This window comes from Panthera tigris, chromosome B3 (genome assembly GCF_018350195.1).
Source record: "Panthera tigris isolate Pti1 chromosome B3, P.tigris_Pti1_mat1.1, whole genome shotgun sequence".
Lineage (NCBI taxonomy): Eukaryota > Metazoa > Chordata > Mammalia > Carnivora > Felidae > Panthera > Panthera tigris.
Window position 1 is genome coordinate 38,151,413 of NC_056665.1, and position 16,128 is coordinate 38,167,540.

Here is a 16,128-nt window from a genome sequence, read left to right on the forward strand (position 1 = left end):
CCCAAAAGAAGTGAAAACATCTGTCCATTGGACGACCTGTGTACAAATGTCCACAGCAGCTTCGCCAGCAATAGCCCCAAACTGAAAACTACCCAACCTTTATCATCAGCAGGTGAATGGATAAACTGGGACGTATCCACACAAAGCAACACCACCCACCGCTTCATGAAAACAAACGGACTGTTGATACACGCAACAACGCGTTTGAATTTAAAAACGCTCATGGCCAGTGAAAGAAGCCAGACGTGATTCTGTTTATGTCAAATTACAGAGTAACTTAAAGGAAAAATGCAAACTTCTCCAGGGTGACAGAAAGCAGACCAGTGGTTGCCTGGGGTTGGGGTGAAAGGATGGGAGTGGGGGCTTATTAGGGGTTAAAGGCTATGTTGACTATCCCCATAGCAGTGCTGGTTTCACAGGTACACACAGATGTCAACGTTTATCAAATTGTACACTTTAAGATACGTGCAGTTTGTTGTAGGTTACCCATTATTTAAAAAAATAGTAATAAAAGGCAAGAGCTTTGGGGCTTTGGACTTGGATAAACCTGGATTCAAAGACTGGCCGTGCTCGATAACCGTATCAACTTAACCAAACTGCTTAAGGTCTTGGTCTTAATTTTTTTTATCATCTGAAATGTAAGCCCCTCCATTCAATTGCTGGAAAGACTAAGTGCTACTTGGTGCAGAAAGCCTTCAGCATGGAGTCAGAACACGGTAACCAGCAGCCATCTATGGTCATTATTGTTTCTAGTAAGGCAAAAGTAAGGTACACGGTAGGGAACTCAAAAACACCAGCCCCCTCCCCTGCTCTGACAAGTGGGTGCACAGCCTGGCTGTCCCCGGACAGGCTTCAGTTGGCCTGGTGCTTCTCATTTCCTCAAGGCTTCTGTGCTCTTTGACTCTCAGCACAGTCTGTGCACAGTGCGGTGCGGGTTATAAGGCAAGGCTCGTAGTGACTGTGTGTCGGTGTGTCTGAGATGTAAGGTTCCTCTCCTGGGATCACACAGCAGTCTGCCATCGGGCTTCTGTGAAAGACCAGCAGCCCTGGCTGCCAGGCTGGGCCCTGATGGCAGGGAGACCGTCCCTGTCTCCAGCTCACGAGCATGTGACCACCAGTCTGGCTTGGCAGTATTTTCCAGAAATCATCTGGCCCATGCCCCTGCTTCTGGGCCATACGACTCCCAAACGTACAACGGGGAGGGCATCTCGTTCACTTCTCCTTAGGCATCTGTAGCTACTCCTCTTAGTTCAGGGTCTGGGCCGCCCAGAGCCAGCCCTGGCAGCCTCTCTCCCTCCGTCCCACTCAAAATCCTCACCAATGTTTACCCGAGTCATAATAGCAAACTGGGAGTTTCAGCTGCTGGATCTAATTTAGCTGATGTGTCCAGTATACACCCTCCCAAGCTCACAGGGCAGCGGGCCCATGTTAAGTAAATCCAATAAATAGGTCTTAATTCTGAGCTGATGTTACCATGAACATGCTCCGCTGCAGAAGATCTATTTATGACCCGCTCTGTTCCCTGACCCAGCCCTTCCTTGTAGCCCAAAACCACTTACTTGCTGAGGCTAAGAGCACAGTCCCAGGAACTGGCCTTTGGGCCTCCTCCCCGTTTAGGATGGAGATCTCTTCCCACACCCAGTGGCTTCCTGATGAGAGACCTCCACGTCTTTCTCCAGCAACCCTTTCCAGCTCGTCTGACAGAGGTTTTAATCCTTAAATATATTCTTCACCAGCCGAACTATTTCCTGTGGCAGGAAATTAGGTTTCCTCCCATTGGCTCCAAGTGGGACCCGTGAAATATCCCAAAATGGTGGCGGGAGCCATAGCCAAGGATGTGGTCATGCCAGAGCCCAGAGCCGACGGTAAGGTAGAGACGGCCAGAGCATTCCCGGGGGACAGGGTGGGGCCGGGCCCACCTCCTGCCACATGCCGTTCACATCCCCTGTTGCCAGTGATCTGCTACCCATAGCCATCTGGGGACAGCATGAAACATCAGAGGATTTGGACACGGGGGTCCAGGAGAAGACTGGGAACAGAGCACACAGGTTCCAGAAGCACACCAAGATCTATTCAGCATGAACCATGTGCCAGGCACACTGCTATTACGTGAGAATGCAAAAATGGCAACGCGCCAGTATACCCCGCCTTCACCAAGCTCAGAGGACTTACGGGGCTTGCCTCAAGTCATAGAACTGCCAAGATTCAAACCCAGGCCGGTGCTGAGAACCAGAGGAGAGGGAGGGTAAACAGTGCCTTTTCTGCTGTCCCACACCGCATGCCAATCAGGGAAACTGACCTCTTACCACTCAGCAGATACTGACTGAACATGACCACATGTGTCACATTTCCAGGCATGAGCCAAAGAAGTGAACAGAAAGCAAATTCACTGACCTCATCCTATTCCAGTTGAAACCAATTTTATTTAACATGCACAATACTAACCTTTCTGGCTTCTTTCAGAGGTAACCTTTCTTTTTGGACTTGCCCATTAAGTAGTAATAACAACAATAGTGACAGAAGTTATTACTACTACTATTTGCCAGGCACCGTGCTGGTCCCTCGATGACCACTGCAGATTGAACTAGTCACCTTGCCTGTATCCCTGCCCTTTGCTGGATGGCTCTGCCGCTCCTCCTAACCGTGGGGGTAGTGTATTTCCTCAGCCCTTGACCTCGGGCCAGGCTATGGACCAGCTTTGGCCCACGGAACAGGAGCAAAGGAGATCAAAGCCATCATGTGATTCTGCTGGTCTCTTCTCACACCTCACCTCAAGCAGAGCTCCCCCTCCACCCGGGGCCAAGGATCTAACACAGGGGGGACAGACAGGACCAGACCTGCACAAGGCACCAAGCCCATGCGAGGAACAGAAGCATGAGTCAGCACAAACAATGGTTGGTTTAAGCTCCTGAACTTTTGGAGCATTTGTTACTCAACGCTAGCTGACTGAGATAAACTTGCAGGTATCATTATCATCACATCCTGATGGAGAGAGAGAGTGCTTGCAAGCTTTCCCAACTTTGCCTAGGCCCAAGGTTAATATAAAATGAGGACACGCTATGTGACACTTCTTTTCTTGACTCTAAAAGGGGCATAAGGACCATTTCCTGACCTTGAATACGACACCAAGAGAAGAGGTAACCATTTCAGAAGGACTGGTTTTGTTTATGGAGAACCACCTACCTACAGACTTTTAGAATCCATTTGCATTACATGTGGACTTACCCCAATTACTAAACCAAATGTCAACTTTTTGAAGTGACTCAACTAGCACAGTAACCCCCAAAACCAAACCTTTGGTATCCTTTTCAACTCAATTTATTCTGTACTTTGACATTGTTCCCCTAATATTTGCTATGTCTTAGTGTAAGAAAAAGGGGTTATTTCCCATCTTAGGGTTGCTAGTTATACCACAAACGTACACCCATGCCCATTACTCCCCTGAACATGGGTGCTGCAGCTGAACGTTTGAGGCATTCCCCTCCCGCCCCAGTGGGATGAGGCCTCCCCTACCTCCTTCTGACAACAATCAAGCCATATGTCTACTCACCTGCAATAAAATATTTTTTTTAAGTTTACTTACTTATTTTGAGAGAGAGTGAGAGGGAGAGAAAGAGGGGGAGAGGCAGAGAGAGAGGGAGAGAGAGAATCCCAACTTGGGGTATCATCTCACAAACCGTGAGATCATGACCTGAGCCAAAATCAAGAGTCGGATGCTCAAGTGACTGAGCCACCCAGGGGCCCCTATACTATACTCTCCTTGAGCTTTGCGTTATATGTGGGTTTTCTTTTTTTGTTTTGTTTTTCTGGTGCGAAATAAAAGCAAGGTTTGAGTGACTTCAAGTTTGGGTTATATGCTCACTCAGCAGACCGCCTAAGAAACAGACCATCTACCTCAGAAGGCAGAAAAAAATTGTGGAGATTTTAAAAGTCCCCTTTCATTGGTTCCACTTGGCCTGAGAGCTCTCCCTCTCTGCTGCTTCTTAGCATGCAACCATCAGAACATGCCCTTCCTTCTTCCGTGCCATGGACAACCCAGGACAACGATCTGACAGAGTAATAAGTGAGAAAGCCCAGAAAACACTCCTGCTGAGAGGGTTATCTGATTTGGGGGTTCACCCAGGATCCATTCCCTTTGGTAAACATAGCTAACACCAAAGCATCCTTTGTTCTGGGCAGAACTTCTGCCGGGGGTTTTGTGCTGAGTCTCCTGGCTGCGGGTGACAAACCACAGAGTCCTAACACTCAGGGAACAAAGCGTCCTGGTCAGCTGAAGTTCTGGCTAAGTCGATGTCTGCCTGAAAACCCACCGTGGAGAACTACACATAGCTGGGACCTGAGGAGCCTTGAGAGGGTCTTGTCTATTCCCTTCCTCTCATGGCTGAGGAAACAGAATGATGGAGTAAGCACCTCCAGGTCACCCAGCAAATGAACACAGAGTGAGAAGATGGCTTCCCAACCTTCATTTCACCGGAGCCAGCCTCCCCACTGATGAAGTCTGTAATGTGTATGAGTCCACTTTCCCACCCCGGGAAGTCGAGTACAATCAAACGTCACTCTTTCCTTGTTGCAGCTGCATCTTAAGCGGCCTGAAGGTCTCACTCGTCAGGACTAATGTCCAAAAGCAGGACAGCACAATTGACGACTCTGGTGAAGGGAGAATACCGTACTTCCTGTCCTACCACGACAACTTTCTGAGGCTTGAAATTATATTAACACAAAAAGTGACAAACAAACCAAAAATTGAGCCATACATGGAATATACTATTGCCAGACACTTGCAGAGTTTTCTTTGGTGGTTGGAGTTTAAATAAAAAACATTCCCAACACCAGCCTGTTGTCGTCACTCGGTGCCGTAAAGAAGGACCCCGGCTAGACGAAGGCTGTGGTAGGGTAGGTTCTGGATAACTGAGGTTTCGTTATGAGCTCTGCCACAGGGACCACACGCTCTCGCCCAGTTTCGGAAGCGTTCTCGGTAGGTTCTGAAAGTAGAAGCATGTTTTTTAATGTTCCAGGTTAGACTGGCGTACGAGGAGTTCCAACCAGGATTTCACAACCCTTGACACCAGTCACTGAACCACTTCCACCAAGAACAACTCAATTTCCATCTGAACTTGCAAATGGATAATATCCGATGCCTCGGGCTGCCAAATTCAGTGAACACCCAATAAAACGCCAGGCTGAAGCCCCCCAGTGCTTTGCCCCAGAGCAGAGGCCACCCTTTTCTCCACTTCTCTGCACTGTATCTAGGGCTCCCCTCTCCCTGCCAGTCTTCCAAGGCAGTCTGCTCAGGTCTGTGATGAGTACCCTTTGCAGAGGAGCCCTCCATGTGGGCCCTAGAGGTTCAAAGAGCACCCTGGGCAGACTCTCAAAGGAGGAACACCTCGCCTGCCCTCTGTGAGGGGCCAGACCCTATGGGAAACACATGGAGATCATCAGGACCTCAGGGCTTCCTTCCTCCCCAGGGGCCAAGGGTGGGCACAGAATGTGCACTTCCTGGGGAAAACAGAAGGCTGATTTATGGAAAGAGCTCAGCTTAATTATGATCATCTGTAAAGCACACGTACACCAAGACCTTTTCAACATGTGGCTGGAAGGCGAGCCCTACTGTTTATCAACCTCAGCTCTCCCGACGTTTGGGGCCAGATGATTCTTTGGGGGTGGGGGGGGTGGGGACTATTATGTGTACTGTAGCATGTTTAGCAGCATTCCTGGTCTCTACCCACTAGATGCCGCTCCCAGCCCCAGCTGTGATAACCAAAAGTGTCCCCACATATTGCCCGATGTCCCCCCTGGGGGCAAATTCACTCTTCTGGGTCCCTTGAGAACTTGTGGGTTACAGAAATGCTCTGGCATTGGTTGGGGTGGGGGACAGAAACAATTCACAGCTCAGAGCAGGTGTCTACCTGGCACTTCTCCCTCCTGTGTGGTGGGTATCCTCTCACTTTACAGGTAAAAGGTTCATGTGATGTTGGGGGATGTGCCTAAAGTTACCTAGAGAGGCAAGCAGCAGTGCCTGGCATTGAATCTGGGTGTTACACCCCAAACCCAGCTTCCTATGATCTCAAAACACAATGTGCACCCTGTTAGAATGATCAGATTCTCCGTGGGCTCTGATGAGACAGCTGTCCTTGTTCCCTCTCTTCCTCCACACAAAGAAAGTAGTTAAGTCTTAGGGGAGGAGGAGGTTTCTTTGGAAATCTATTTAACACCCTTGGTTTTCGAAAGCTTTTTTTTTTTTTCTCCAAGCACCAGCTTGACGGGGTAGGGGTGCTTTTTCTTGGGGATCAGCAGGATCCCAGAGACTTTAGGTCACAATTGGAAGAGGCTAGAGATCTGGGTTGGTCTCTGGTTACTGGAAGAAGGGAAAAGAGTAGTTCCCAGGATTCACAGAACTTTCTGGATCACCATTTCACCCTGCCAGTTAACATTCACTCAGAGTGGAATTAAGCCTAAAGATCATTTGTTTGTTTTTAAAGAGATCACTCACAGACCTTTCCGGACACTCACAGCCCTTGGAAATGTTCTGATGGGCTTAAGGCAAAAAGCCCATTTCAGCCCAACTTTTGTTACAACCCCCACCCCCAAAGCTCACCTCATAAAATACAGGGAGCTTGAAACAGAATCATAAATCCAGGTGTGTTTAGAAACCTCTTCCTACTCTCTTGGGTGCTTCGGGCCTTGGGCCCTCCTACAGCCCTGTCCTACAGCAGGGCTGTTCACATGACCAACACTTGTAGGCTCTGTTCCCAAACTGCTTTTGGGAAATGGATGGATTTGTATTTCAATTCAGGAAAAGACAAAATAAAAATAAAATGCCACGCTCTATCTACAGGACAGAAACAACCAGAATAGAAAGGATTCCTGGTCTCTAGGACAATGTGATGTTCCAGGTGGGGAAACAAAAATGGCCAGTTAGGGAAAGAAAGATCTTTACTAGCCTCCAAAATCTAACTTTGGGGGAAAAGGCAAAAAGAAAAGAAAAAGACTATTAGATAATTACCTTGGCTTAGACCCTTGTCTCTGCAAAGGGTATGATGTGGGGGAGGTGGGTAAGAGGGAGCAGGATGGGGGCAGGAGGGGGGGTGCTCAAGTACAGATCTTGACCTTCCACTAATAAATGCCTTAAGACTGAGAAAGATCTTTGCTCCTTAAAAAATAAAAAGGGCAGGGCACCAGAAAGTCACCTCCCCTGACAACTGCTATTTCCCCTGTCTTATCTGCCAGTGAACTTCAATATTAGCTCACTTCACTAAACAAACAATTCGTATTACAGGACTCTTAGTCATTCTGTTTTTCACTTTCTTCCACAAAGCAGAAACCATTAAGGTCTGAGTATCCTCTCCGGGCCGTCTTTTCCCAGACCCAGTTCCCAGCCTCCCACCTCCTGCCCCATCAGGTTTGCATGAATAGAGCCCCGTGAATCACTTCCTGTGGGCAGACTGCACGTTTAGGGGTGGGATTGTCTTTCTTCTTTCATTTTTCTTTTTTTTGAGAAGATTCTCACAGACATTTGGGGTTAAACAAGTGGAACCAGGTGATGGTGATAATAACCGGCTGCCTCATTCTATCAAAACACATCAAAGTTTCCAAAGACTTCTAGAAAACATCGGGCTGGTGTTCGTGTCTAGGGCATTTGTGTGGGGGGGGGGGGGGGGTGGGCAGAGGTGAAGAGGGCAAGTAAGGAGGTTTTGTGTTAATTGCACGGTTTTGACTTCCTTAATTATGAGTCACTGGCCAGGGAGATAAAACAATGTCACTAATGTTGGAGAACATGTGAAGTTAGGTAAACAGGGCAATGCGGGGGGACATTCCATGGGAGAGGCAGTGCTGGCTCCAACTCCAATGTTACAATTCCTAGCAAGATACCATACAATACGGGCTCGAAAAGGAACTTCCCCGCGTTTCAGTCTTAACCACATTTATAACTCTTGCCCTGTTTTTAAGAAAGGCCCCAAAGCCTTTAGAATCCTCCAACCTTTCAGGCCAGCCACTGTGGGGGAGCTGGAAGTGAGGGAGGGGTGGAAAATGATCACAGGTCTAGAAAAAGTCAGTTTAAGGACCATGAAGTTAAATGGCTACCTCTGTACATAGAAAATACAGCATTTGCAGGCCACCAATCTCTGACCTTCCACAAACTCTCTCCTCCTATCTGGATGAAAGCTTTACCAGCTCACAGAAGCACTTTGCATCTAACCTGTAACAAAGAATGGGTGTCTGTATATTCTGGGCATCCCGATCTTGAGGACAGATAATCAACCAATTAGCATTCCTTTCTGTCTAAGGGGACAGACTTCCTATTGTACCTTAACAAAAGGTTCGGGTTCATTGGGGGCAATTTCACCTAAGGCAGCAAAGAACCCCTATGGGCAGGAAGATAAGAATTCCAAGCCAACAAGGAAGGACTTTAGAGAGCCAGGCAAGCACTTAAAATGCCAGAGTGGCAAAAGCCTGCCACTGAATGGCTCTTGGCTGAAAGTTGCCTCTCAAGGCAGGAGCACAGAAAGACTTCCAGGTGACAGAGTCCTGGGCATTTACCACTCTCTCCATGATCAGCCCACCCAGTCCCAGCCAAGATTTGCACTGGGACCCACCCACTCACCCCCTCATCAGACCCCCAGTTCACAGACAGCAGACAGATGTGTCAAGGCCTGATCTATAGGCCCAGAAATTCAGTGCTTAACCCGCCCAAGCAGCAGAGGTAACATGCTGCAGCCACAGCATCTGAACACGGGGCTTCTGTATCCCGGAGCCAGAGATCTGCAGCCAGTGGCAGCATGCCACTAAGACACGTGGGTCCAGAGACTCTCTTCAGCCCTCTGACAGGCCTCACTATGCCTTTAGATCAAAACTTATCCCATTCTGTGGCTCCTTCTGCAGAATGCCCTCTATGGGTCCTCCTTCCTCAAAGTCTCAATCTCTACCATCCCATACTCACCTACCTCAGCACTTAGCACCCAGGGCCTGGTGCGGTTAAGTAACTTCCATGCGTTTCTGGCTTCTCTTCCCAATGAAGACAGGAGCCCCTCGAGGGCAAGGAGACCCAACTTAGCTTTCCCGGTACCCCGGATGGAGCACTGGCTTACATGTTACATTTGCTCACAAGCAGGTCATGATAATGGAATTATTCCTCTGGGCATCAACCATCAGAAGATGTAGGAAACAAAAACCTCGGCTGCACCCCAGCCTTATGAACCCAATCAAGACATCAAGCCCCGTAGCAGAGGGATCCACAGCCTCACATTCCTGCCAGAGACCTAGTATCAGAAACATTCTGTAAACCAGCAGCTGTTTGTTTTTTTTTTCAAGGTTATTTTGAGAGAGTGTGCACACAAGGGTCGGGGGAGGGGCAGAGAGAATGGAAGAGAGAGAGAGAATCCTAGGCAGGCTCCCCATGGTCAGCACAGAGCCCGAGGCAGGGCTCGAACTCGCAAACCATGAGATCGTGGCCTGAGCAGAACCGACTGAGCCACACAGGCAGCCCCCTGCCAACAGCTGGTCTTGAGAGACGCGGGTCAAAACAGCCCACCTGCGGCGCTGAAGCCGCCAGTGGGGAAGTGCGGGAGTTAAAATGCTTTGGAGAAAGGAAGTTCCTCCCACTTCCCCTGCCACACCAGAGACAGACAGACAGACAGGCACACAAAGTCATCGGTGGCTAAGACTATGGGCAGTCATTAGTTAGGAGGCCTTGCAATAAATCTGCTAAACAAATGTCTGTTGAATGTAAATTGTATCAGCCTTCGAGTCAGCAGAGTTGAAGGCACACAGACCCCCGGGCCGAGTGTAGTATGCTGCTATAAAACGATGGGGTCAATCCACCTGCAGTGGCTCGCTGCCTTCTAAGCGCTGACATCCCACATACCTACGGGAGCATGCTCGCAGCCGAAAGTAGCTTAAAGGTGGCCACGTTCCTTTACTGCCACTAGGCACGCAGGCCTCGGACGGACCAAAGCGGAATCGTCGATGGAAGCAGAGCAAATACGTGATCAAGATGGAGGACTGCCACCAACATTCCCTTCTTCTCTACCAGAAATGGGACAACAGTGGAGAGGGTGAGAGAAAACATCAGGCTTTGACTTTCTGTGAGGGAGAAGGGAAACAAACAACCCACCCCCCTCCCCCCCAATGCCAGCAAACCTGCGGCAGTCACAGCTAGGACGTGATCTGAAGGAATTATGTGGATATCAAACAACTTGCTGACAGAGAAGGTGGCTTCAAATGAGAACGGTGGGGGAGGCTGTGGAACCGCTGACCTCCGAAGTCAGAGGTCGCACAGGGAGTGTGATGGCCCACAGACGTGCTCACACCTGGGGCGGCTTTGGCGGAAATCCGTCCGGACACCGGAGGGCACACAGATGACCTCTCGTACTATCATCCAGGCTCAGGAACCACATGACTGCGGTGTGGAGGGGTAGGAGGTGGGGAGGGCTCTAAAGGGCGGCCATTTCATAGCCACCCCCCCGGCTTTTCCCCTACACATGAAGACACTGGGGCTCAGGAGGGCACAGTATCTACCCAAGAGTCCTTCTGAGCCGATGCTGGTGTGAATCCATGATCCCAAACTATCTGGGACCCAAAATGGAAATCACAGCTGTCGGCTAGCAAAGCAGCAAATACCACAACAAAGGGCAGGGGCGCCCAGCAAGAGAAGGAAGGCCAGAGCCAGCCGTTGCCGTGCAGGACTGCGTTCTTGCACCCAGTACTCCTCCAGCTGTTGGGGCCCCAGTGCTATCAAGGCCTGTATTTCAAGTAAGCCAGGGGCCCATCTCCCTGGGCCGTTTAAACAGCTCTTTCTCCTCCTTCCTTGGCCAGAGCGTTTAAACAGCTCTTTCTCCTCCTTCCTTGGCCAGAGCAGCAGAACACCACGCCACGGGGCCTGGATTGTTTGGTAACAATGGAGGGAATATTAAACAAGGGCTGAAGACGGGAAGTGAATCACAGACTTCTCAAACAGGCTCCTTGGAAGGAACAGGGCAGCAGGAAGGGCTGCAGGAGCCTGGGCCACTCACAGGGCCGAGTGGAGCGAGAGGGAAGGTTCCCGGGAGTTCTCTTGCCCCACAATAGGGTGCCTCAAACCTCGGCCTGTCACCAGGGAGCTGCTTCATGCATCAGGCAAGATCAAAGTCCTGAATCACCCCTGCCACCTCTTGAGGTATCCGAGGTTCTCTGTCCCCTCCATCAGGCAGGAAGAGGGGGTTAAGCTGGTCGTCCAAATAATGCTGACCCAACTTTCAACTTTATCCCCACACCCTTTAAAAAAGTCCAAACCTGAGACTGGGTGGCTGCAGGCTCTCCCAGCAGGGGGAATGGGCTGGGCTCAGAGCATCCATTAGTTAAATAGGGATGTTCTACACACACACACACACACACACACACACACACACACACACGCACGTGCACGCAAAGAGCTGAGCAGGACTTCAGACTGCATCTAACTGACCGAGAGAAATGTCTTCTCCTGCCTCCCATCCCCATGTCGGCACTAACTCCCACTCAGCCCTGGTGCCATGGCACAACCAGCCCCAGCACCATCTCTCACGTCCAGGTCCCACCCTCCACAGACGGACCACCTGCCCCGGGCCCGAACAGCACCTTGCAAGTCTACCTATGCCAGGATTCTGTCCTAATAGCATCTGCACAGAGTGTAGATGTACACACGGCTGCTCTGAGCAGCCACAGGGAGAGGGCTTGATCAGCAGGTCTATGTTAACGGAGGGCCTAGTATGGGCAAGGCCCTAGTATGTGCAAGAAAGCTTTCTTAACTGTGAAAAGGATCAAGGACTCATGGACCAAACTAGAACACATTTAAGCATCTGGGTGCAAGAGCAGGGGCAAGGGCACCCCATGGTTTGTGCAAATCTGCCCTCATTGTTGCCTGATAGGCATGTTTTCTTCACTTCATCTTGCTTTTCCCCACACCTGCCTCACCTTCATTAAAACAACACTGACCAGTCATCTTCTATAAGCAAGTTCTTTGCTAAGTACTTTATATGAAGAGCCTCTAATCCTACTTCCCAAAAGACAATGAAGTTCAGAGAGGTTAAGATTCTACCACGAGGTCACACAGCAAGCAAGAGAACACAATCAACCTTCAACTCCAAACGTGAAAGCCCAGGGTCTTCCCACTGTGTCATGCTATTGCCCTGCACAGCCACTTGCCTTGAAGGGGGTCAAGTAGAAACAAGAGGAGACTGGGCACCAGGACATGGATCCCAACTCTGGCTCCTCTCTGCCACCTGGGTGACCTCAGGTAAGACGCCCTGTCTTCCAGGGCTGATTCCCTCACTGGGACAATAGTGCTATCTAGGAAGGCTGTCAAGGGGCTCACACGAGAGGCTACAAACGCCAATCTTTCATACACTAAATGCTATCACCTTTCATTCATGTGCCCAAAAATACTGCCCAACAAGACAGATCATTCACCCCTGAATTTTCAACTTACTCCTGGGATAAGTTGGTGACAAGCTCAGGAGACTGTGAGCCATGAGAATACTCTAGAAACATCATCTGGGGACAATTTATGTTTTTTGTTTGTTTTTTTTTTTTTTAATAGTACAAGCAGCTTTCAGCCAAGGCTGAAAGATGAACAACTTCTTTCCCAAGCCTCCAAAATTTTTCCAGGTGCTCCTGAAGTTCCTACCCTCATACATTAAGGTCTTAGGCAGTTGCCTGGGTCCCCCAAGTCCCAGGTCTGCTATTAGTGACTCTGTGTCAGTTATTCCCACTCTCTGAGCCTCAGCACTCATCTGTAAAATGGACAGGTCGGATGAGGGATGTCTGAGGTCCCTTCTCTGACAATCTGTGACTGCTAGAGGCTCACTGGCTTTTTGCACAAATAAGAGACTGTTTAGTGACCCTCTCCTGAGAGAAATGAAAAAGAAAGCATACTTCAAATTCCCCAGAAGCACGGTGTTGGGCACCTGTTAGGGGCTGCCCAAATGCTGGAAACAAAACCGCCATGGTGAACTCCCGCCCCTACCTCGTGTGCATGGCTTTGTGAGGCTGAGGGAATCCGTGAGGCTAACCTCCTGCCTGCACACCACCCCCATCACACAGTGCTCTGGGCAGGAATCACAGGACGGCAGAAACTACAAATGCCAGACCACAGAAGAACCAAGAGCAGGGAAGGCAGGGAACTCATCCAGTTCTAAAGAGCTGGAAAACGAGGTCAGGCCCCGAGAAGACTGTGGGAGGCAAGGCTTCAACAATGTTGCAAGGATGGCCCAGTTTTTTGTCTCGACGCACACGACAGCCCTACCACATGTGGGACGTGGTGCCACTAACCGCTGATCGAACCTCGTGAGCAAATCAGCTCCTGGCTGTGACCTGAAGTCCTTTGTGCTCGGCAAGGACTACTTGCAAATACTTACCGATTTAATGAAGTGAAAATTCAGGGCCAAAGGAGTTCTATACAAATATTTGCTCTTCCAAAGCATACTTAATAAGATACTCCTCCATACGAAACTTTAAAAACAAAAATAAAACAAAACCCCAACATACAAGTTCCCCCTCGACGCATTTTATGTAGATGGCTTACTTCTGATGTCCTTAGCTGAAATTCTTTGCTTATTTAACCATTAAGATCAAAACTCCTGTTTACATCTGTACAATGAAGGATCACCCAGCCGTGAAAAGGAATTCACGATTGCAACAGGCAAGAACACAGAAGAATCTGAAAATAATTATGCTATGGGAAAGAAAGCTGACCCCTCCCCCAAGAAAAGATTACATCCTCTATGATTCCATTAGTGTAAGATTTTAGAAAATTAAAACTAATGTACAGTGACAGAAAGCAGATCAGTGATTGCCTGGGGCCTGGTGAAATTACAAAGGGGCAGGAGGAGACTTTGGGGGTGACAGACATGTTCATTATCTTGATTGTGGTGATAGTTCCATGGGTGCACACATGTCAAACACATCAAATTGTACACGTTCAGTATGTACTTTCAGTATGGATTTAGGTCCCTTATACCTCAATACAAATGTCTAAAAAAAAATTCCCGAAACCCTGATGGGAAAGTTATCAGAAAACCTGATTTTAAAATGCAGCAAAGAAGCAGGGTGCCCAGACATACATTGTTCCAACAGACTGTCAAAAATGTCTTGCTCTGCTAGGCACATGACAAACTCTGCAAAGAGCCAATATTGAAACATGAATGGGCCGTGTTATGTTCCAAAAGAGGGTGACAGGCATACATGCTAAAGATCTCCCTGAAAAAGTAGTTATGGCCGGTCTGCTACCTTAATGCCTTACCTACTTAGTAATTCACGTGAAAACGTATGCAGATCCCATTACTTGATGGGGGGGGGGGTGGGGAGGTGGAGGGGGAAGGGAAGTACTACTCTGGGCTGACACTGATCCTAACAACAGTTCACCAGGGAAAAGCCCTGGAGGGCAAGGCAACCCAAAGTGGGTCAATAAACTTCAAGTTGGCAGTAGAGAAGAGATCGTACGCAGAGACCTCCCCCCACCCCCCCAACCCCCCGACCCTTCCTGCAGGGGAGCGAGGACTGGAGCACAGAGATCTGGCTGTTCTGCCTGGAGTTTCGGTCTGACTGGGAATGATCCATTGAGTAAAGGGACGTGCCAGGGAAAATGAGTAGGTTGTTCAAACTCAGGAGGAAACTTCTGGGTTTGCTGGACGCTGAGCTCTTTCCTGCACATGTGTACATGTCCCCGTGTTCCAGAGCAACATGGTGGGCCCACCTGATGAACCACATGGGCCCTTTCAAGAGCATCACAAGGCTATTTTGTGGGCTTTTGCAAAATCTCCTTGACAATTTGAGGTCACTACAGCTTTGCTGTCATTTAGCACAGTGGTTTTCAAAAGGTCTTCAGAGGCCAGCAGCCTCTACATTAACTCAGGCCTCTGGACTCCCCTATCCCAGCCTCCTATTCCAAAACAAACCAGATGTCTAATTCTCTATCCGTCAAGAAGCCAGAGATTTGGGGGTAGGTGGGGTGCATATCAGGAACATCACTTAGAAACCTCTTATCTAGGACACTGAGCAGAAAAAGCACTTAACACAGTTAAGACTGACACTGGGGGGGGGGGGGAGAGAAGCAAAGGTGGGGGGCAGCATTAACAAGGTGAAAAATAGAGTGTCACCATTCCTGAAGGAAATTCTTTCCAACCCGTTGGTGATTTGTCCTCAAAAGTTCTGCAGAAAGACCTAGTTTATTGCCAACCCAGCCCCGGGGTCGAGTGTTTCTAGTGCAATTCCACACAAACCATGGAGGCTCAGTAAACGTTCACAGATGGTGATGAATTCCTACTTCTGGCCAAGTACACAGGACAAAAAACAAACAAACAAACAAACAAAACCCTAGCTATTAAACATTTGAACGCCGATAGTCCCGAAACGGGGAAAAAAGACACATGGAAGAATGAACACACAAAAGGACATGAAACCGAACAGGTTAGCATAGTGGGCAAGAGAGCAGTCAAAGCCAACTAGGACCTGACCTCTCATTGCCCAGCTGTGTGGCCTGGTGCAGATTACTTAAGCTCTCTGCGTCTTGGTTGCCTCAAATTATCCGAGGAGTAGATGTTATCCCCAATTTGAAATTCATGGTGCAGGAGACCGGGAAATGTGAGTGACATTTCACAGCATCAAGGGCAGTCTCTCCAAGAGCTGCTATCCTCACCCCATCCCACCCCACCCCCCAGGGGAACAGAGTCTTTAGTCAGAGCTCAATCGGCTTTCCTGGGGGCTTCTGGCTACAAATTCAGCTGCCAGAAGATACAAGTAAGTGAGGACCTGCTAGGGGTCCATCAGACATAAGAGCCACAGACTAGAAAGGGTATGAGGCCGCGGAGTCTAGTAGGTATACAGTAGATAGCCTCAAGACTTTCTGGTAGTGAAAGACCAGCTGAGAGGTCATCTAACCCCCTAAGCACAGAATGCAAAGTTCGGCTATATACAAAGCTGAACGCAGTCTGCTCCTCAGTGACTTCTTCCTCCTGGTCCTCGTAGGACCTTCAAAGACTACGCAGAACAAGTGTCCCTGGCTGGGATTTCTCTGCTCCAGCTTCTACATCCCCAGGTTTTTCTTTAGATGAGGATCCTCTCCTGGGGACTTCTGCTGTGTTAAGCTTGCATTCATCCTGGTCAGAATCTCAGAGG

The 16,128-nt window shown here is 49.1% G+C and overlaps 1 protein-coding gene across 5 annotated transcripts in view; it reads right to left on the reverse strand.

The window, feature by feature from the left end:
• SMAD3 (SMAD family member 3) overlaps positions 1 to 16,128 on the reverse strand; it is a 119,759-nt gene that overhangs the window by 32,283 nt on the left and 71,348 nt on the right. The window contains exon 1 of one of the 5 annotated variants that reach the window (XM_042988578.1): positions 9,863 to 10,010. The exons of 3 other annotated variants lie outside the window; for them this stretch is intronic. The gene's annotated coding sequence lies outside the window, so the exon portion shown is untranslated. Of the gene's footprint in view, positions 1 to 1,559; positions 1,705 to 9,862; positions 10,011 to 16,128 lie in introns of those variants that run through there. One more of the 5 variants, XM_007084534.3, reaches the window with a different exon arrangement.